Here is a 24,210-nt window from a genome sequence, read left to right on the forward strand (position 1 = left end):
GATAAAAAATAGTGACCTTCTCATGTCAATTAAGAGAACCATTTCACACAATATGTGCTAGAATCTCATCTACAAGGTGTTGGCAGACAGGCTACCATACTAATACATCCCTATAAATGAGTTGCAAATATAAAAGAAGTACTTGAAAGTCATTCAGAAAAATTTTTAAAAAGCTGGCTTAAAGATGCTACATTTGTCAGCTGAAATGCATCTTTCACAATACATTCCTAGCATATAATTTTGTGCATATTATATGGTATAATGTTTTTGTTGTTGTTGTTTACAGAGCAAAAATAAAAAGTATATCCATGTACAAATGTAAAAAAGGGCAAAACTAGAAATATGTCCATAGGACATGAATGCCCCACTGAGGGTATATTAATTTTTATTTGCTTGTTTATAGTTTAACATCCCTCTCGAGAATTTTTCACTCATATGGAGATGCCACCACTTGCCGGTGGAGAGCTGCAAATTTTGACCTATACTCGGCACTAAGGGCCATTAAGCAGTGAGGGATCTTTTTATGCCAGCACCTACTGTGACATGGGACCTCGGTTTATACAGTCTCCACGTCCCACAGTGGGATTCGAACCAGCGACATAAGGATCAAATCCTTACTCTGCAACTCTAGAGCTTTAACCACTGCACCATGTGGGCATATTAGTAATGCAACATAAAAATATTTTTAGTGTATGAAATTTGATAAGAATATCTTAAAATAGTTTCTTTAACATTGAAATCGAAAAAGTTGGATATAGATGATAAATTCCCACCAAATTCTGTTAAGTGCATAAGCTCACATAAAATTATATTTAATGGTTTCTTTAAAACTAAGCAAAATGCAAATTTAAGAAAAGTGAGGTCCAGGTCACAGGAAAGTTCAAGGTCATACATTTTTGATGCAGTTGAATAGTTCTCACTAATACGCATAAGCAAAATAAGTTTGATAAAAATATTTTGAATGGAAACCGTTTAATTAACACTGAGCTAATCACCATTTCAAGAAAAATGAAGTCAAGGTCAAATGAAATGTCAAGGTCAAAAATGTTGATACAGTCAAATACCTTACATCAGTCTGTATCAGAATATGAAGTTTGACACTAATTTAGAAAAAGTGAGGTGAAGGTCAAAGGAAAAATCAAGATCAAAAAATGTTGATGCAGTTGAATAGCTCTCATCATTATGTATCAGCAAATGAAGTTTGATTACACTATCCTGAATGGTTTCTTTAAAACTGAGCTAAACACTTATTTAAGATAAGTACGGTCAAGGTCAAAGGAAAGGTCAAGGTAAAAAAATGTTGATTCAGTATGTATCAGCATATGAAGTTTGATTACACTATCTTGAATGGTTTCTTTAAAACTGAGCTAAACACTAATTTAAGAAAAGTGAGGTCAAAGTTAAAGGAAAGGTCAAGGTACGTTGATGAAATTGAATACCTCTTATCAATATGTATCAGCATATGAAGATTGATAAAAATATCTTGAATAGTTTCTTTGAAACTTAGTTTTGAACTGAGCTAAAAGCAAAGCGGAATGGAAGGACAGACAGAAGGTTAAAAGGACGGAGGACAGACATGACAAACTCTATATGCCCCAGCCATATTCATGGCAGGGCAGAAAAATTTCTAGTGTACTGAAATTCAAAACTGCAGTAATTGATAATTTTTTTTTAAATATAAATTCTATATCAAAAAACATATACAAACTTTTTTGATAATTTATTCTATTCAAAGCAATAAGAAATGCATCTGTCTGCACTGCTTAAAATTGATAGGAAGGTTATGACATAACTAAAATAATGACCATGTCCACATTAAATTTAAAATATAATGAGTGACAATTCACTTCACCTTTTCTTCATTCCATTGACTTTTCTTTCTTTAAAAAATTGTGCTTGTGTACTACTCCATCTCTAAAAAATAACATACAAATGAAAGTTTATGGCACTCAATGAACTCTCTCATCCCTTCCTTTACTGTTCAAGAAAAAAAAATGCATACATGTACCACAAGCATACTTTAAATATGTGACTAGACTTTATATTTTCATACATAATGTCACCAACTTTATAAAGAATTGTGAATGCATTTTAAAGGTGAGCACATGAGAATTGAATTAAAAGTACCAGTATTTTGCAATACATAGTATTGCGTAGGGCTGGGACGATATATCGAGATATCGATAATATCGATTCAATGTGAGGATGATACGCATATCGATACGTATAAAGAAATATCGAAATATCGCCTAAAAAATTCTGACATATGTTTTTCTTTGTTTACTTAAGATTTTGGGTTTAATATATAAAATAAATATGCTTAATATAAATATAAATATGAAATTCATAATAATTAACACCACTTGTGTAAAATAATTAAGTTTTACAAAAGATATACAACTTCTTTGCATAAATTATTCTTATTTGTGAAGAAATGTTTTGTTCATTTCAATATAAAAAAAGAATTTATAATCAATTAAACATATCGTGATACATATCGTATCGTGGCTCAAATATCGGGATACGTATCGATATAGAAAAAGTTGTATCGTCCCAGCCCTAGTATTGCGAGTATCTCACAATTATCTAACTTACAACTGCTCTTTAATTAGCATGGGAGTCAAGGAAGCTCTAAATCTCACAAGATTTCTGGGGCATAACATTACAGTGGTGACAATGGAGTGATTCGAACAATCATTATGCTGAAACTACAATGTATTGCCAAGAGTTGAACTCCAAATAGTAGATTTGTCAAGTAAGGAAAGTTTAGAGTATTTTATCAACTTTCAAAAGTAACGATTTTCATTTAGAATTTAATAAGAAAAGTCCGCTTAGTAAAAAGTATCGTAAAAAATGCAACACACAGGATTAGCTCCTCTCAAAAATTTATTAGGCTGGTTCAGTGCATGTTTAGCAAGATATTTCTCTAGGATTTCTTTATCAGTCCTTATAAATTCCACAATGATCGATCATGCATTGCATTCAATAGTACACTGCCCCCATCCAACAGACGTTTCCTACCTCTGTGAAAGAGTTTCGCTAATTTAAGTAATCGTGATATCAAGTATTGTTGTTTATCCTTAAACGTATGTCAATAAAAAAAATTATTTCGAACAGATCAATGCTTAAGTTTTGAGATTATCACCCTTGGTATGCTTTTTTGTTTTTTTGTATGGACGAGAGATTTGTTTATTGACAGCTGCTTTTTCATTAAAGGGGAACTCAAAAACTAACTTATCTTGTCATTTGCAAAATTATTTGTAAAAAACACTGATTGTACACACAAGTACTCTGAAGTTGATATTAAAAAGATTTTTGAGTTTCTGATTGACAATATCTATGTGGTTTTTAGAGACAAGGTCTTCCAAAAATCTCTTGGAATTTCCATAGGTACCAATTGTGCTGCGTTATTATCAAACCTATTTTTGTATTCATACAAAGCAGAATTTATTTAAAATCTTATACATGAGAAGAAGAAAATACATGCTGTCGCCTTTAACATTTAGATATATTGACGAAGTACCATATTGTCAGATGTAAAGGCCGTAAACTTGTAATAGACACACCCCCAAATTTGGGGGGAAAATCCTGAGAGAAATGCAGTTCCTATGGATAAAACGCTACCCCAAAAATGCGGATGTATCTCTTATTTTCACAGCACAACTATTCCAAAGAAAAAGTTTAAAAAGTTAAAATATTCATATTATTTCAAAAACGAAAGTAGGACACAACTTCTAATTTTCTTGGAAAATTCAGTTTACATATAAGCTTTATTTATAAGTATTTAAGTATAGTCTGTATTTTAATTGTTATTTGATTGGTATAAATTAAAATTAAGTCCTGTATTTTTTTTCCCTATAACCCTAACCATTTTACAATATTGTGCTGAAAATGCATTCCAAGCAGGTGTCTGTGTTTACGTAAACAAATCATCCCAAGCGTAATTAATGTCACACTTATGTATACAAGTGATATCAGGTAACTAAAAAGGTGTGTAAAATATTTATCATTAAATAAACTTTACTGATTACAAGTGTATTGTTTAAAATGGCAGTTGTTTCAAAACCAAATGGCCGGAAATTGTTATATAAATAAATATGACCTACATTAGGGTCGAGAGGAGTTAAATTTGGCAGTGATGATATCCAAGTTAGAAAAAGACAAGAAAACATTGATGTAACCATCAATTGTCGCCCGGGAAATTAATAAAGTAAACAATGGAAATGAGTCTTGATCATCAAACCGCTTCGATATGTGTGACAAAGGCATGCATCTAAATGATGGAGACGATAGTCGAGAATATTTTGAAAACTTATAGTCGGATGAAATTCGAACAAAAAACAATACCCTTTTAAACTTTATCAATTCCTCAAGTAAATGTTGGCTGCATAAAATATAAATTGAAACCAGACACATGCATCACCTATTTTCAAAAATGTCTTTCACTTTAAGAATATAAAACACGAACTGTGTAAAGTATGTTTTTACGTTTTTATGCGATAAGTAAAATTCGATGTTCTAAAAAAAAGGGACCTTTCTTTTTTTCGATAGTAAATGATAAGCAACTTTATGTATTAAATATGAAAAACATATATATTTTATAGATTCACTTTATGGAAGTAAATATATTGTGTATCTCGTAATTTATAAAGGGAAAGAACATTCTGATAAACAATGTTTTTAATGTTTAGAAAACCTTTAATTCTGAATAACTTCTCCCACCTCAATCCCCATATACCAACACTTAAACTTATATGTATAGAGCAGCCCAGTCCTCCGGGCTGCAATAATTTATTTTAAATATACATATATATATATTTAATTTTGAATAATATTTTAATGGAAATATCTTTTTATATTTCTGTTTGTTGATTTATTTATCAGCGATCTGTCATACGTGACTATCATTCAAGAATTGGGGAATAATATGTAATAAACTTACAATGTGGTAACAGTGAAAATCACTCATAAGAGTTAAGAAAAAATGTCCAGAAAAAGGGGTTGAATTTAGTTCCTATGTAATGCACGCACCCACACTTTTGAACAATTTTTCTGAAAAAAAAAGTGCGTCCGATACACGTGACTTTACGGTATTAATTATTTCCATTCATATTTCAACACAATTATCCCAATGAGCTTGATAATTTAAAGATACCACAGAGTCCAGGGATCGACATTAACCGTTGTCCGATTGCCCGGGGCAAGTTAATTCCCAGTTAAGGCAAGTGAAAATGCCAATGTACTTGTCCGATTGGGCAAGTGAATATTTCAGATAAAAACTTTTATTTTTTTTTTTTTCATATCTTGCATTAGTTTTAAACAAAACAATAACACTTTCTGCCAAGAACATATCAAAAATAGTTTCTTAAACAAGAATAGTTTGTTTTTTCACTCAGAGAACACCAGTTATTCTCGGCAAACAATGTATTCTGATCAGGATATGTATGTTTCAAAACATAACAACTGTTTTCCTTTAGTGTGGCCTCAGTTTTCCAGAGAAAAAAATCAAAATAATATATATATATTTAAAATATGAATTTTATTTTAAAGAAAATATATACTGCTGCATGGCAGTGCAAGTTTTCAGGATAAATGAAAGGACAGTGGTTTACATGTACAGAATTTACAATTGTAGGATAACTGACACATCAACATTTTTTCTTGGCAGTTAACTTGCCAATAGAAAGTACTTTATTGCACATAAATTAAATTACTCGTATTTTCTTCTTTCTAAGGTTTGGGCAACCAAGTTTTGCATTTGGACAAGTCAAAATTTGTTGTCCCAAAGGACAAGTGAATATGAAAGTTAAAGTCTATCCCTGGAGTCTGACACATCTGTTTCATATTTTGATAATTTTCTATAAAAAGAGGTTAGTACCTAACAACAAACCTTTATGACTAACTTTTCAATCATTAACTTCCCTTACTTATGCAGCAATATACCCTCATCACCTGCATACAGGGTTCATATCTCTCTGTTGATTCGATACGCAAGAGCATGCTCTACCTATGAACAATTTCTAAAACAAAGTAAGTTATTGACAAACAAGTTGATGAAACAAGAATATCATCAGTCTTGTTTAAAGTCATCATTACAATAGTTATATGGTCGATACAATGACCTTGATGCTTGTCAGAAAATACAATCTATCATTAAGTCAAGTGCTGATTGACATTTTAAATCTAATTTCCAGGCCATTATTTACACACTGAATTGCATACAGATTTTTCTAATTTTTCCCGGATCATGACAGGAAGCACACCGCGCGTGTGACTGGTCAGCAGGGGATGGTCACTCCTCCATGGCACCTGATCCCACCTCTGATGTTTAAGAGGTCCGTATTGTTCTGCTCCTGAATTGTATTGTTTGAACGAACTTTTGAGCTTTAATACTGTTTGTTATCTCCATATATTTCATAAACCTGCTAGTAGGACATGTTCAATATACTGGTCTATAACTGTTTATTTGGATGCACTAATCAGCTCAAAATTTAAATAATAAATACCAAAAATATCTGGGAAAAAAAACACACTGGAAAAATCTTATAATAATACGAAGAAAGAAAAATGGATCTCTAATATATAGGCATCTGATCACTGCACGTCAGGATTCTAAATGAAACACTGACTCTTTCCCCTCATAATAATTTTAAAGATTCCACTATTTTTTTTTTTAGAATAAATTTGTACAATCTAAGAAGTGTCTTCTCTCAAAGGGATTGATGATTCATTTGTTTTCAAACATCCTAATTAAAACTAGATTCTATAAAACGAAATATGGAGACAGTGAATAGTATTTAAGCTCAAAAGTCCATTCAAATTATGATTTGAGCAGTGCAACCTCTACCTCAAAAACATCCGAGGTGGGATCAGGTACCTTAGAGGAGTGAGTATCCACTGCCGACTGTCACTCTCACTGCCAGGCTCCAGATGATTCTTCATTAAACCTTGGCTGTAACTGTAACTTCATATGTGTCTCCACCTATCATTAGTGATACAACTGCCTGTTTACTGCTTAGAGAAAAGTAACACTTAGAAAAGGATAATAAACAAGAATCTGATATACCATGAAAATCCTTAAGAGCAGTGAGGAAACACTTAAAACATTACTTTCCAAGAAACATGCATTTAATATTACATGTACATAATTAATTTATAAAATTTTAATTAGTGATGGAAATAAATAATATCCAAACATGAAACAGATGTGTCAGACTCTGTGGTATCTTTTATTTCAAGCTCACTGGGGTATAATATATATAGTTGACATATGAATGGAAATAACTGTTGTTAATTGATAATATATCATCGATATATCTCACTGTCGAGTTCAAGACCACAGCAAGTGTTTTCTTCTTCTCATGTGTAAGATTTTGAATAAATTCTGCTTCATATGAATATAAAAAGAGGTCTAACAACAAGTTGCAATTGGTACCCATGGGAATTCTGACAGATTATTGGAAGACCTGGTCTCCAAAAACTACATATATATTGTCAATCAGAGACTCAAGCATCCAAAAACCTGTATTACTAAAGTATAGCTCAATATGATCACCAAAATCATCATTGCTTGACATAATATGCATGTATAATCTTTCTTTAATATTAATTACATTTCAAAAGGCCCTAATTAAGCCATCATTTTGACATTTATTTAATCATGATTGTGTATACTTTATCAACAATCTCTGCCACTTTCATGCGGATATGGCTTCTTTTTGTGTTTCTCTTGTTGAAGAGCTACAATCTCCAAACTTGTGTATTGAGTATAATAACTTTCATCCTTCTCATATTGGCCTAGGTGAAAACAGATAATACTACAGGTCACTTACTCAGAAGGATTACTTGATTTTGTTGATCATGTTGATTGATGGTAGTCTGCACAGTAGCGCTAGCAGTTTCTTTTCTACCATTTCACTGTGAAAAAAAAATGTGGAACTTATTAAATATTAAAAATATTTACCACTACATTAGCATTGGTGATATGGTCATTGCTCTTTTTTGTAACAAATCAATTAAACACTGCACCTTTATATAGTATGAATTATATTGCATGTACTTTCGATCAATCTATTTAAAAAACATCAGATTAATTACCAATAGGTTCTTGAATTTTTAGTTTCTGTTGCATTGGGCTGAAATTACGAGAAAAACTTTATTTTGAACAAGCATTTATATGTACAGTATTGTACTTGCATACTTAAATACCTACTATAATTAAGATTAAACAAGCATTTTGAGAGTATTGCATTAGCAATACTAGTCCCCTACCGGCAAGTGTAATCTGGTTCCCACTAAAAATTGAATTGCCACAATTCCATTAAAAATCATTGATTAAGAAGCATAACAAATGCAAACTTGAACTGTAACTCATCAAGATACACTTACATACCAAAACTCAGCTCAATATCTGCAAGCGTTTAGAAAAAAGTGTGGAAAACAAATGGGACAGACTGAAAGAGGGACAGACAGACAGATGGACAGATTCAGAGGAAACCTATAAATCCCTGGTTTCACCGGTAGGGGACTAATAAAAAAGTGGGAAAAAGCCACCCTGTTAAGCCCTACTTTCGTCTCCCATGGTGAGCAGTGGAAAAAGGTCTTATGCTTGGATATGTTGTACATGTAATTTGTATAAATCTGTACATGCATAATCCATTGGCTAATGAAAGAGGCAATGTATTCGTAATGTAAACTTTTAAATGTAGTGGTAATGTGTACATTTTTTGCAGCGGTAATGAGTATGTAGCGATAAATAATTACCATTTTGAAAATGTAGCGGTAATGATATTCACCTGGATAAAGAAATGGTCTATCTATTCCAATCACATTTTTGACAAGATAGGGCACTTCTTATTTGCTGTACATATAATTGTTTTCATTTTCACACTGCTTTTTGGGAAGATTGGGAAAATAAAGACCTTTTAGGAAATTTTGGAATAACCATTATACGTACTTTAAAATCATATATATTGGGTTTCCGGTCTTCGTTATCAACTAAATTTGTTTTATAAAACAGAGGAATATGAATAGCAAGTTAAGTTATTACCGGTATATATCCAGCTATATTTTCTTTAATTTTTGGGAGAAATTACTACTGGGAAAATTAACACATTTATTGGGAAAAAAGGCACCTTTTTTTGAATTGGGAGTGGGGCCCTTGAACGGCCCCAATTATAGACAATTGAGAGCCCCTGTTTCATATTTGAGAGGTCGATTTATAACTTTCGTTCTTCATTTTTTTAAGCTTTGGGTGTGTGTTGATTACAAGACATATGTTAAGTGACTTATCTTTAAGTTATTGTCAAAGAAATTTCAAGTCTGTTAAAATCTTAATGTTTAAATAACTTGTGCCCTGTACGAAATAAGATTTTGTAGCAAATAATCTTTACAACCGAGCTGCAATTTTCCCCAAGTTATCAGGCTGAAAAAGGGGGTGCATATTTAAACCAATGCATATTATATTCGGCAAGATATGGTAACTGCTTGATTGTCACATTTCAGTTTGAAACATGTTACAAGTTTTATTTCAAAAAATGAAAATATTATTGAAAAAGTAAATACAAATACTCATTGACAAAAACTATTTACTAGGGATGGCAATTTCTAACCGGTTAACTGATTACTCGGTTGGAACGATGGCAATCGGTTAGAAAATCTGCAATCGATTAGTCGTAAAAAAAATTATATGTAAAACTGAAGGCAATGTACTAAAATTCATTTTCAAATTAGAAATTCCTACCTAAACATTTAATTTAGCGTTTTCATTTATTTATTTAGGCTGATTGGGAGGTCATTATGGCTCTCCAGATTAAAATTGTGGGGTAATTGGTCAGTCTGAGATATGTTAATTACTGTTAAAACATCATGTCGTTACCCCGACTGTCCTCTAATTCTTTAATGATAATAATCACCATTGAGCACCATGAATTGGTGTGTGTGTATCTTTTGCAGTTATCTATCACATTAGATTATAATACAAACATTGTAAATTAAGGGGATGAAGGACACATGGTCACATGACTCTTTTTATCTACGTCATAATCTCCGTTTATATAAGTCCAAAACGTGTAAAGCATCAGTTCTTGTATAATTTTTTGACATTTTTTTTTAACTTAAATTGCCATCTTATATAAAAAAGTAAAAAGTTTTAACATTCATGTAAACATTAACAAATTATGAAAAAGATTGATCCACTCCTCTGTTTCCCTAAACTGCGCATCCATAAGTCAGTGACGTCATACACGATCTATTAGTACAGCAAGATCATACTCGGTGAATACAGGGGCGGTATTATTATGTAAAATCTGGTCATAATCAGTATGTGATGAAATATTTTGAGAAACGGGGAACATAAAAATTATGATTGCATGGCTGATGACAGAAATCTTATGTAGGCATATCTTATTTCACTTATTTAGCTTACGTGTGACGTCACAGTTGGTTTTTCCCGTACTCAAGAAATGTAAATATGAGACACGTTTTCTCATGCTTATGTCCTCTGTAATGATGTCCTGTGCAATATTGAGGTCAGCTTCACCATTCAAAATTTTTAAAGTTAACCAATAATTTGAAGGACTTGCATTTCAACATAAATTTAAAAATATTGAGTGATAGAATTTTTTGTAAATTACGTTTTTTTTTGTTGCTTAAGTTGTCTCAAAAAGTACGTAATTTTCCCTATCCAGATGCGGTGTGACAGGATAAAATTCCTTTTTCGAATTTTAAACCTATTCATACTCTGAAATATTTTAAGAGATACATGTCCACTTGCATATTTTTTTATATATGCTTAAAAAATCCCATTATGGACAGAGTATTGGGCCCGGAAACATGAAGAATTAAAACTCCACTTAGATACTGCAGAGCATAGTATTTGTCAATCAATATCTCTAAAATAAGGTCAGAAACCTACTGATATAACTGCTTTAAGATATGTGGGACATACTAAATTAGAAATTTACAAAATATGAAAAAAATTGAATGACAAGGATTTTTTTGAGCTCAAGGTCCTTCTTCCCCTTAAGTGATACAATTTAGACTTAGTTTTGATTATGGTGATAATGAAGAATGAACTTGTGTGACATCCGCTCATGAAAATTATCCACGATATCTCAGGCATGGTTCATGGTTTTCTGAATTTTTTCTTGTCTATTGAAAAAAAATATGCGCCTAGTTTTATGATCAAGAAAGACAAATAGAATGATTTTGACCTCTAACAACTTTTTTAAAGACTTCTTGTGCATAGGAATAGAGGTACTTGAAAAAAGTCAAGAAAATGACATTGTGTAGTTTGATACGATTAACCGGTTAATTGGTCGGAACATTTTGCGGTTAACCGATTTGCAATTCTGTATTCGATTGCCAGTGGCTGCAACGTTATTGTTGACAAAAGAATCATGTTACACGTGTAACATGCGTGATCGTTCGTGTAACATGCGAGATCGTGCGTGTATCAGACTCAATCGTTTGAGGTTTTAATCGTGCGTGATCGTGTGTTAAGAAACGTATAAATTTTGTTTTGTAAGTTTTTATTGGAATGTTTTTGTTATACAAGCATTTCACTTGTCTGTTTTTTTTTCAATCCAAATTAAAAAGAAATGAAGCGCGATTTACATAACTGAAAACAGAATGAACTAATTATCGCTTGGAAATAAACAATATAGTAAGTCGTACAATATTGTGTTCTCGTCAAATAGCATGATTTTTTTTCTGATAAACCGTACTTAGATGTTTGATTTTTTTCTCTGATGTTAATTGATTTTAGAGATTCACAAATTGAAATGTGGATATAACTTATAATTTAATTCTTTTTCATGCCATTTTTTTCAAACTTATCCCTTTCTGCATATCATGAAATCCAATTCAATCAAAACTCACGGTCCACCTACATGTACAGTCCCTGAAACGTTCTACTTTCCCATTTTTCCGTTCGCTCACCGTTCGTTCACCGTTCGTTCAGCGTGCGTTCACCGTTCGTTCACCGTGCGTTCACCGTTCGCTCTCCGTTCACAGTTTTGCGTTCACCGTTCACCGTGCGCTCGCGTTCACCGTTCACAAAGCGTTCAGCGTTCGCTCTTCGTTCCGTTCACTTTGTGTTCACCTTGCGTTCAGCGTTCACCTATCGTTCATTTTTCATTGCCATTCGGAACTCCCAAGTGAAAGGACTTATCTTTTTGTAGGTAAGGAGTTACAGATTTTTTTAATTTAATAACTAACATATCGTGTTTGAAGAATCATTATTTCATGGGGAAAAATATTTAAGATATATATTTTTATTATTCTAACTTAGCTATTAGGCTATTTATTAAATTACTCTGGAAAATAAATGTTGTTATAAGCACATTCTGTACCTATGTAGAACGATGCTGAAATATTAAATTTAACTTAGGGCAATGTACAGATACTTCAAGCACTGCAACATTTTGTTGTTTTGTTAAAGACGACAAATCGTTAATGGAGATATAATTATCCAAGTCAAATAATTACGCAGCAAAATTACGAAAATATTTAATTCTAACGCGTTTTTTTTTTATTCAGTTACTACAGAAAATATGATAGAACTAGTTCTGAGAGTTATACATAGTACTGCGGATATCCTGTTAATTTATTATCTTTGGAGCGAATTAAATTGATAGTGTGTTTAAAGGAAATATTTATTTAAAATGTAATGCACTACAGAATTTTCGCTACTATAATACATGTATGTAAAGTCTATTGTTATAGAGAAAAAAAATTCTTTCTTCATCGTAACTTTATATGTTTGCCATTCGATATGATTAATACCCCCCCCCCCCCTTTCCCCTAAATCGGTTACTTAGTCAGTACTGTATTTCCAGAAAATTTTAATTAACCTGTTAAAAAAAAGTTAAGGTCTTTTTTAGAACAAAAATTTCAGTCTCAAAACAAACATGCATCTAAAAAAGTAACAAAACAATATTAGTTCACAATGTACACGTGTCGGCGGTGGTATTTGAAATTGGCAGAGAGTATGTTTCAAATTCAAGTGTTAATGCCCAATATATTTTATTCATTTATTATTCAAATGTTGGTATCAAATCTAGAAATGATAAAAATAAATGTTATAACTTGCTGGAAATACTCGCACTTCGTCTTCGATGTGACGAAACTTTCACACCTGCACACTGTCGAATGATTTTGATTGACAGGACAAGCACGTGGACTTCGTGTGAACTTGAAACAGGAAAATAAAAACTAGTAATACTGTCAAACAGATGGATATGATTTATTGATAAAAAAAAAAAGTTACTTTCACTGTCTAATATATTTAGAAAAAAATTTCAGAGTTATTGTTTGATATAGGTACAAACATTTAGTGAAGCCTGAAAAGAAGGGGGGGGGGGGGGGGGGGCTAAAACGGAATATCTCTCTCTCTCTCTCTCTTGTCTGTTTAATAAAAATTATAACAGCATATTACTTAAATATCAAGTTCTGAAAATTGAATTTATAACAAATTATATGAATATGTATCTTTGTATTATCTTGTCCGAGTATAATCACGGCCATCTACAGATACATGTAGTAATATGCTCAATAAATCATCATGAAAAATAGAAATGACACATAATATATTATTGTATTAAAAATTTTAAATACAAGCGTATAAATGCAAAACGTCCACTGACCTTTGTAATTAATTTTTTTGCATTACTTTACATGAAATCGCCTTGACACGGAGAAATATGAATGGATGTTACAATCGCTTTAATTCATTCTATAAGTCAGAAGTTTTCTCTGATTTGTTATCAAATAAGAATAAACATTTTTATTTTCCAACTAAAAAAATATCTTTTATACTTCAGCGTTCGGCAACAATTGCAATGTTTTCATGCTTAAAAATCGTTTGATTAAAAACTTAATGTGCATGAATCGTCTTTCTTACGACAATATTGGAGAATTTATTTTATTTACTTATTTATTCATTCATTTATTGGTTTACTTATTTATTTATTTTTTTTGGGCACCTGACATTATAATACAATAAAATAGTTTCAATGCAAGGAAAAGATCAGAGGCATTCCGAATATATCGTTCATCTTGCGTTCACCGTTCGTTCACCGTTCACTTTGCGTTCGCGTTTGCGCTCCGTTCGCGTTCTGCGTTCGCTCACCGTTCAGCGTTCACACATCGTTCACCAAGTTGCGTTCAGCGTTCACACATCGTTCACTCACCGTTCGCTCTGCGTTCGTTCACCGTTCGTTCACCGTTCGTTCAGCGTTCGCTCACCGTTCAAGTGGGAAAGTAGAACGTTTTAGGGACTGTACATCTTCTGATAGAACGAGAAAAAAACAATCAGTTTTCTAAAGTCAGAGAATTACATAAATAATTTTTTGTAATCTAAAATAATTCATAAATCTTACATGTATTTAGTTCCAGAAATATCCATTTCTATTTTTTTTTCTTCATTTTTCAAAGTCGATGAAATAAAATCAATCATTATTTGAAATCTAAGATAAGTATTAAGCCTTATTTCTTTTTGAAAATATCCATTCCTAAAGAATTTGAACTATTTTGCGTTAAGAATTGTGCGTTTCCGTTAGCAATCGTGTAAGATTGTGTAACGTGTAGAATCGTGTGTGTGAAGGATCGTTCATGTAACAGATTTTATCGTGTGTGAATCGTGCAGAATCGTTCGTCTAACGTGATCGTTCGTGTAAGTTGTCAACAATAACGTTGCAGCTACTGTATCTACTAAGTGGTTAGTATGTAAATTGTAACTGGTTGCAAAACTGGTTATGAAAATTTTAACTGGTTATGATCTTTCTTAATAGTTAATAAACCAGTTAATCATTGCCATCCTTATTCCAAAGATACTTTGTGACAAGTTTGGTTTAAACTTGTCCAGTAGTTCTTGAGAAGAAGTTGAAAAATGTGAAAAGTTTATGCATGACCCAAGCCCTTGCTTATGCAAAAACATCCAAAAACAGATAGAAAAACAGATAGAAATATGTTACCATGGTTACCTAGGTAATTCAGTTAACTTATATCAAACCACACATTGTCATATAAATAAGACAAAGACTAAGTGCTTTTCAAGGGTCCAGATCAGCATTCAGTCAGTATCAAAGTATCATGGTCTTTAGAGTTTTGTATATGCCTTTTGTCTTCAATGGTAACCTGTACTTACACATGTACTTAAATATGGCCATTGAGGAGACCACTTATAATTAGGCATAAAGTAGACCAGTGAGAAAAATTGAGTAAATTGAATTAACCCTTGATATCAAGTATATACAGTATATAAATATACCATTCTAATGATCTTATTCACTATATGAATCAATACCCTGTATTATATTATACTGCATATCAAATTAAAACTTATTTATTGTGTCACAACTGAAGTGTTGCTGGACTGAAAGACATAAAGATGGACAATATGTGAATCCTATAGAGCTTTATCATTTCATGCAGGCCCTAATTAACATTCAATCAGTGATAAAGTACCTTGCACTTAGATTTTTATATTTACCTTTGTCTGCTATAGCAACCTGTACTTATACATATGTTATACTTAAATATGGCCATTGAGGAGACCACTTATAATTGGGCATGAAGTAGACCACTGAGAAAAATTGTTGATATCAAGTATATACAGTATATAAATACACCATTCTAATGATCTCATTTACTGTATGCATCAATACCCTGTATAGTATTACACTGCATAAACTAAAACTTGTTTATTGTGTCACAACTGAAGTGTGAATTGCTGGCTGAAAGACATATAAAGATGGACAATGTGAATCCTATATAGCTTTAACATTTCATGTAGGCCCCAATTAACATTCAATCAGTGATAAAGTACCTTGCACTTTAGATTTTTTATATTTACCTTTTGTCTGCTATAGCAACCTAGTTCTTATACTTAAATATGGCAATTATGGAAACTGCTGATAATTGGGCATAAAGTAAACCACATAGAAAAAATTAATATACTTAATGGGAAAATTTTACTGTACTCACTGTTAATAGCAAGTACATTTATATGCATGTATTATAGATATATACAGTGGTGCCTTGTTTATCCGGACACCTCTTTGGCTTAAGTTTGTTAAAAATAATATTGATTAATTTTGAACTGTTTCTTATTTGGGCTAGTAATTTTTTCCTAATCAGTAGCCCCTGGGCTACTGGGATTTCCAGGAAAATTTCAACCCCTGAAGATAAGTATGAAAAAGTCATTTCTTGAAAAATTACCATCCGGATAAACGAGTCATTTTTCAATGAACTATTACGTTTTGTAGTAGAAATCGACCGTTCAGATGTGGAACACGAATTTCTGGATTAATGAGACAGAATGACATGGAAAAAAATCTATTCCCGAAAAATAGCATCTGGAAGGTGAAGTGTTCGGATAAACATGGCGCCACTGTATATACCATAAATGACTATGACCTATGGTACATATAGTCAGAGAAAAACAATCAAATAAAGCTGACCACATCTCATAAATAGGCATACACCATATTCGATTATATATCATCTACTATATCAGCACCAGGGTATACTCTTCGCATTTGTTACACCTGACTGCTTTATTGTCACTGGTATCGGAGTGGAATGGTGACACATGCTCATGCTGGTTATCTTGCATTGCCTTTGTTTATTTATTTTATTGCAGTTACGTGTACTTGTGTAGTTTGTATACTGCACTGACCTGTGCGACTGTTGTTTCATTGGCATCTTTCTCTCCTGCCGTGAAAGAAGTACACAGTATTTTTTTGTTGCTACCCAGAGCTATGTAGCATACGTCAGTCTGTCTATACAGACAGGTGACAACAGATTACACTGAACAGTGACTAAGTGAGTGGCTTATATAGGGACCCTACAATATAGCGTGAATAAAGGAATATGGCGGAAAAATTCCTTTTACACAGTGTGTTCAGATTTAAAATCACTAACTTTAAAGCAAACTAATGGATTACATACCTTTTCCCATAATTCACTTCAAATTCCTACTCATCATGTACGGCTACTTCAGAATCTCACATGTATACATTCTTTGACTTTTCTATAGGAACATTATTTCCTACAATGTACAATCACATTTTAAAACATTCAAATATTACTTCCAATTGGACATAATTGGTAGTTCACAAGCGAGAAAGCTCACTCAGTAGTTGGATTGATTGTTTAATTGTATGTCGTTTTACACCCTGTTTAAGAATTTTTCACTAAAATAGAGATGTCACCATATAATGGTCAATAATCTTTTCAACAGTTTTTTTCTAAAGAGATTTCAGGCTGTCTTTACTGCAATTGTCAGTCTACATTACCACCCATTGTGGTATACTGATCCCGATTTGTTTTCATAGGATTTAAGTTTTAGTTTGTGTGATAACTGGATATCAGAAAGTTTCAAAGTAGAGTGTCATGAGCTCATCAATGCTAATTATCAAAACACTACTTCTAGAAAATCAAAACATTTAAGTTAAATTAACCATTCAAAATATTTTTTGAAAAGTAAAACAAAGGTCAAAGTCAAGTGAACTATAATGCTGGTATTTTTCATTATAATTTATGATAAATTGTGCACATGCTATTAATAGCATAGACTTACCTCTTTTAAATTATCAAAAATATGCTGAATATTGGCACTTTAAACTTTTTTATAAGTAGGTCAAAGGTAAGTTCAAGGGTCACAAGATTGGCAACCATGGTATTTAAAAAAAGTCAGAGTGCCAAGCAAAATATTAACCAAATATCAAAAACAATTAAACCTCTTACAATTCTTGAGATATAAGGTGTGACAGATGGACAGACAGACAGATGCCAGGTAAATTGATCCCTAGGTGTTGCACTGCTGTGCAGTCGACTCACAAAAACTGTTCTTCAGACTTATTTATCATTGGAATGACTAGTAAACACCAAACTGAACTTAACCTGCTTAAGTGAGCCAGTAGTGCCCAGTACAGAGCAACAAGTGCTGTGAACAGCGAGTGAAGTGTGACCGATTGATTGAGTGTTGTTTTATGTCCATTCGAGAATTATTTCACTCATAAAGAGTGAAGGGTTAAATAATTACAATAAAATGTAAGGAGGCAAGTCTGCCTCACCATAACCTGGTTCTTTGTGGCCCTATTTTTAACCTTCATACCCATCTCCACTGGGAATTCATTTCCTCCTCCCCCAACAATCACTTCATGACTCCATAAGCAGCCAAAGGCTTTAATGGGCAACTAGTTCATTAACAGCTAGGGCTATCAGGAATTCAAAGTCACTGAAGTTCTTTTGGTTTTTATGATACTATCAAACTATCAGTCTATCACTGAGTATCTGCATGCTTTAAAAGTTAGTATTTACCCCTGATTTGCTTTAATTAAAGCTTTTGTGTCTATTTTCTGCTAACAATTTATTTACAGTTTATAACTAATAAAGCAGCAAATATACCTTACCCCATGTTGCAGATTCTCTTCATCCAAGTAATTGATGTACATTGTACTTAATCTCTTCATTTGTTCATCTGGATCCTTTCACTGCATTCATACAGTACCAGTAACTGTTATATATGGATATATTTCTTTGTCAAAGCTGTCACTTTTTAGGCACAATTGCTAAGTTTGCATCTTTATCAGCATTATTTATTAATGAAATGACAAATTCCATCAGACACACCTGCAAAAATGAAAACAAAATCTATTAATTTACATATAATCATGTCCATATTCTCTTGACTTCATTATTATATAATTGAACTGTTTTATACTGCACTGCAAATATAAAGGGCTGGGATAATACACTTTCGTCTACTATTCTATATCTAATATACTATATTAGGTATCACAATATTTATGCTACAATACAGATCACAATATCTTTAATCAGTTATAATTTTTTCATTTTATATTAAAATGAGACAAAGTTTGACACCATGCATATCCAAAGTCTCTAAAAATTTACAATTTTAGTCATGTATATGTGTTATGCAAGGGTGTATCTGTCAGTATTTCCAAAATTTATCAAGCATGACATTTAAATTGATACAAATATTTTGATTTCAGCTTTTCTTTTTCATGAAGTTCGACTTAAATATTCTTTGATAATTTTTAAATCAAAATAAAATCAAAAACTTTTAATTTCTTCATTTTACTTGCTTGGAAAATAATTATTTTTTTCTTTTGTATTTGTACGAGTATTTAGTTGAAACTAGTTCTACATGTATATTAGCTAATCAGTGAAAATCTGTATGTTTGATTTACATGCCTGTGTGTGCATTATATTACAAATCATGGGATCTGTGCTTGTAGGTGCAATCAATGTTTTAAAGTTATTCATAATTTGAGAATTATTGTCTCTTTTTTTTATTGTCAGTATATTCAAACCAATATTTTTTGGTTTTACAAAATAATATGAATTTATATTTTCTTTTTTAAAAGAGATGATGCGAATTATAATTTCAATTTTAATTTTGTTTATATATTGTTGCTGTGATCTCAATAACCTAGATTAGAATGTTCTAATCATTAAAATGATATTGTCCTACGTTCCGTGTATTGGCAATTTATCAAAATAAGCAAGTTCGATAACTCGAACTGACTGCATTTTCTATGAACAATCCAGAGAGTTCCGAATTCAACATGGCGTGTAAAGGACAAGATAGGCTAAGACCCCTTTTTGGCCCCTGGTTTGGGGTGTTGTTTAGAATGATACAACAGTTTATCAATAGAAACCTGTTGTCACCCCTGCCAGAAAATGAGTATTGGTTCTAAGTTATGTGATACATACAGGTCACAGGAAGATCAGAAAATATGTCAATTTCCGAATTTTCTCATTTTATGCAAATGTTCATCGATTTTACAGCACATTTTGTTTCAGAAAACATAGAGCACAAGCTTGCCTATCTACCAAATTTATATATTTCATATATATATTATTATAACAGTAACTTGATCCAAAGAGTCGTATCACGTCGAGTTGACAGGCGCGGATCATCAGATCAAACGAGACGCGAAGCGTCGAGTTTGATCTGATGATCCGCGCCTGTCAACGAGACGTGATACGGCTCTTCGGATCAAGTTACTGTTATAATGATAAATTTATTATATACCCCCTTACAACTAACAAGATATAGTTTTAAAAACTTCTGAGATTAATTATTTAATATTTTTCCATTAAACAAAGCATTCTGTCAAGGGACTTTTTGATGCGCAAGAAAAATAACGTCATGTTTCTGTGTACTATGTCATCAATTTCAGAGAGGGCTGATATGGATTCAGAAAACCACAGTGTGGTGATCCGGAAAGTCGGATCACACCGTCACGTGATTGTACAAAATCTACAGTAAAATTGAGTGATACACTGTTGGGTATATAATAAATACTAGTATCAGATGCATCTTATGTATAAAAATCTCAGATAGGCAAGCTTGTGCTCTATGTTTCCCGAAGTGAAAAGTATATCAAATTTGAGGATATTCCAATAGAATTGAGAAAATTCAGGAAATTGTCCTACATGTACTTCTGCACCCTCTTCTGGTCTCCATGTAAGCTTTGAATCAAAATTAGTGCTGGTTTTAAAACAAGCATCATTTTTAGTTCTTAACTACAAACTATCACTATTTTAACTATGTTCTGATTTTTACATCAAATAAGGGGCCAGATTCTGCCGTTACCATACCTTGTCCTTTGAAGTGAGGAAAAAAGGTTGAGAAAATGAGTTCAATTTTCTTATTTCTATGGATTATTTTTTAGGTTAAAAGGCATATAAAATCTCAAAAAGGTTTGTTATGATTAATTTGATAGTATTTTCAGTGCAATTTTTTTTGTATTCTTCAAAATCATTTCTGAGCGGATCCTTTCCAATATGCTACATTGCTAGTATATGGGACATATTCTAACTGTGGTGATCGAGGGCTTGTTCCGGGACAAAGTTAGATTGTTCTAACTAGAAATAACCCAACACATATATCTTGTAAGTCGAACACATGTATTTCGCAAATTCAATAAATAATTCCAAAAAAAAGAAGAAATCTTGTAAAAAAGGTATTCCATAGAGAAAATTACCCAGGAAACGTTGTAGCATAACAAACACTGACATATACTCGAACAAAACTTAAGTATGAAAAATAATCAGATAATGGGTCAAAATCACACCAGTGACCACCTACCCTAATCAACTGTTATCCACAAAAAAAAATTATATACTTATATGTCAATCTACTACCAAAATTACATGTTTTCCAAGATCTTACAAAATTATTTTTACAGTATGTCTCTTCAAATATTTGTTTTCCTGCTTAATAGTACTGATCATGCTGATCAGATGATAATGGGTGGGTGATATTAAGACAGTATGTCCTCATAAACTTTTAGCCCCAGACCTATGAACCAGTGATTCATTTTGAAAATGGTTATCATGGGTCCAAAGGACCCCCCTTAATGACAACAATGAGTCCCATGACAAAATCAGAGCATCCAAATCCAAGGGTCATATATTAGATATTACAGAGGAAATTCTGGTGAAATATAAAAAGTTATTTCATGAAAGAGCAAATGCTTTATTGTTGCTGTGAGTAGTTTTATAATTTTACTATCAATTGTCCAAGTAAGAGTACATGATTTTGTGTCATAAATATAATATATTGTCAACTGTGCACTTTGGTTCTATTTTTAGATCGTACATACAATCTCATACATTGTAATGTATCAGTCATAAAATGCACAGAAGCAGAATGAAGCAAAGAAATTTTAAGAAGAAATGAAAAAACAGTCAGAAATAAAAATGATTAAATTTTAAACTTCTTAGCTTGTAAGGAAAAAAAAAATGATACAGGTTACATGTATAGCTTTTACAAAGGTATAGTATTCGCTTCAGAAATGTTCCACGGTATAGACATAATCAGTGATAATCGAACTATGTTATCTAACTTTCAAATATTTTCTGATAATTGCTGGTTAATTGGCTGCAATTGTGAAATCTGACCTGTTGTTGGCAACCTTATATATACCTGTTAAATTGTTCATGCATATCGCTTAGCACATGGATATGATGCAATCGGTCAAGTTTAAAATCGGATTATACCAAATAATACACGTTCTTCTATAAATTTATTGCGTCCATTGGGATGCACATTTATTAAAATAATGCATCCTGAGCAAAATTTGTGCATAATTTACACAGGATGCACACCAAAATGAATCATTGATGAACACCATATTTTTTTAGCGCAACATACAAAGAACTATGTAGCAACCTATGATCTACAGCACATGTAATTTTCATAATGCTAGCTCACATCATAAGGAATACATGTATGACTAGCTGCTTGCATGGCGCAGTGGTTTAAGTGTTTGCTTTAGAGTCACAGATAAAGGAGTTGATCCTAACATCACAGGTTCGAATCCCACTGCAGGATGTGGAGACCGGTGTTCAAATGAAACTGAGGTCCTATGTTGTAGTAGGTGCTGGCATGAACAAAATTACTCATTGCTCAAAGGTACTGAGTACAGAGGTTCTCAAGTGCTGGCTTTTCAATATGAGTGAAAAGTTATCAAAAGAAACATTATAGAAACAAATAAATATGACTATAAATAATTATCTTTTCTTACCATTATGGATGTTGTACATGTCCCTTTCGATAATGATAAAAATCTTTTTCTGTCAACTTCTCATTTTCTCACGCGATTTTTTCTTGCTAATCTTCTCTCCAACATACCGGAGAAGGTATTCTCGCATGTTATGTGGTACCGAACACACTATAATAAAAATAAATGCATAAATGCAAACAAGTCAACAAAATCTAATTTATTCAGAGACTTGGTTTAAAATGTCTCAGACTGTCATAAATCTCACCCTAGGCAGTTAAAAATTTCCTCAGAAATCTTGTCAGAATTTTAAAAATATAATTTCCAAAAAAAATTCATGGGAAAATATATGGCATATATATAGCCATTGTACAAAATGCAGGAATTAAACTTTCCTGGAAAGTTTAGAAATTGAAACTGTAAAAATATTATCATACCATCAAACCATGTCCATGCTGATTGATCAAAAGACTCAACAATGTATTAACTAACCCGATCAAAATCAAACTGAACCCGACCGAAAGTTTCTAATCTACATATGTAGATATACAAGTAATATATGTAGACTCTGCATAACAATTTTATTAAAATAAAAAAAATTATTGCTTGTTATATGGTTTTATAACTAAATTGAGAGTATAAGCAAGTTAATTTCTCCATGGCAACTGCATAAGATAGACAGTATTTTTTTTTCATTATATGTTAAAAAAAAAATGCTTTAATTGATCAGGATCTGTTTCATATGAAACAGGACTTGTTCAAGCTTGACAATGACAACAAGCAATTTTTCTTAGGGTCTCTTTTATTATTTAATTTCAACTTCTTTCTGAAATTATGATTATCTTCTAATATTTCTTTTCAAAATGAAACACCTAATAGGTTTATAAATAAATGAAACATTAAAAAAAAAATCAATAAATACAGGCCCGTAAGAAGCAATTTCAGTTTGGGGGAGGGGGGACAGCCATGCATTTTCTTTGGGGGGCACTAACAACCAAAAATTCCTTGACAAGCTTAAAAAAAAGGTCATCAGGCGTTTTTATTGAGGAGGCACAAGCATATAGTAGCTATGTTTTTTTTAGTATTCTATATTTCGGCAAAATTATTGGGGGCACCCCCTCCCTCCCCCCCCCCCCCCCCCCCGTTCCTACGGCCATGAAATAAAGTTTTACATGATTGTTAAGTAATAAAGACAATGCAATAAATTCTGCAAAGTAATTCAAATAGTTGAGGTAATTCTTACTTATGTGTAGACTGATTTACTAGTACTTTCATAATTATAAATATATTCTCCCATAAAATTAGAATAAATTCATGATAAAGGAAATGATTTACCCTGAACATGTTGAACATGCAATACATTTTTGAGTCATTTAAGTTGTTAAAGACAAAATTCTCATTTGCCCAATTAAATTTGAGATACATGTACTAATTAAGTGACCTGTAAAGGTACTTGTAGATCTCTAATAAAATCTGAGAAATTAAATCAGCAGTGCTGTAGATCGAAACTCTTTAACGGTGGTGATGTTAACTGAGTCTACTATTATAGAAAAAATATTGCAAGAATTATACAGTATATCTTTTGTTACTCAATCATGGAAAGTGTAATACATATAACTATTAACTGATATGCTCATCTCTGATATAACCTGTTATAATTAAT

At 32.1% G+C, this 24,210-nt stretch overlaps 1 protein-coding gene, 1 long non-coding RNA gene and 1 pseudogene across 2 annotated transcripts in view; all 3 read right to left on the minus strand.

Moving 5' to 3' along the window:
• The window catches only part of LOC133195444 (uncharacterized), a 319,912-nt gene that overhangs the window by 277,930 nt on the left and 17,772 nt on the right, over nucleotides 1-24,210 (minus strand). The gene's annotated exons all lie outside the window — the stretch shown is intronic.
• The window catches only part of LOC133195446 (uncharacterized), a 32,844-nt pseudogene that overhangs the window by 6,021 nt on the left and 2,613 nt on the right, over nucleotides 1-24,210 (minus strand).
• Nucleotides 728-22,604, minus strand: LOC133195449 (uncharacterized). Its single transcript, XR_009722204.1, has 5 exons — nucleotides 22,572-22,604; nucleotides 18,420-18,639; nucleotides 16,954-17,053; nucleotides 7,833-7,917; nucleotides 728-1,914 (listed from the first exon to the last, which is right to left on the minus strand). It is a non-coding gene; the product is annotated as an uncharacterized LOC133195449 (long non-coding RNA).

This window comes from Saccostrea echinata, unplaced genomic scaffold, assembly GCF_033153115.1.
Source record: "Saccostrea echinata isolate AGI-Se365-2 ecotype Australia unplaced genomic scaffold, CSIRO_AGI_Sech_v1 ptg000029l, whole genome shotgun sequence".
Lineage (NCBI taxonomy): Eukaryota > Metazoa > Mollusca > Bivalvia > Ostreida > Ostreidae > Saccostrea > Saccostrea echinata.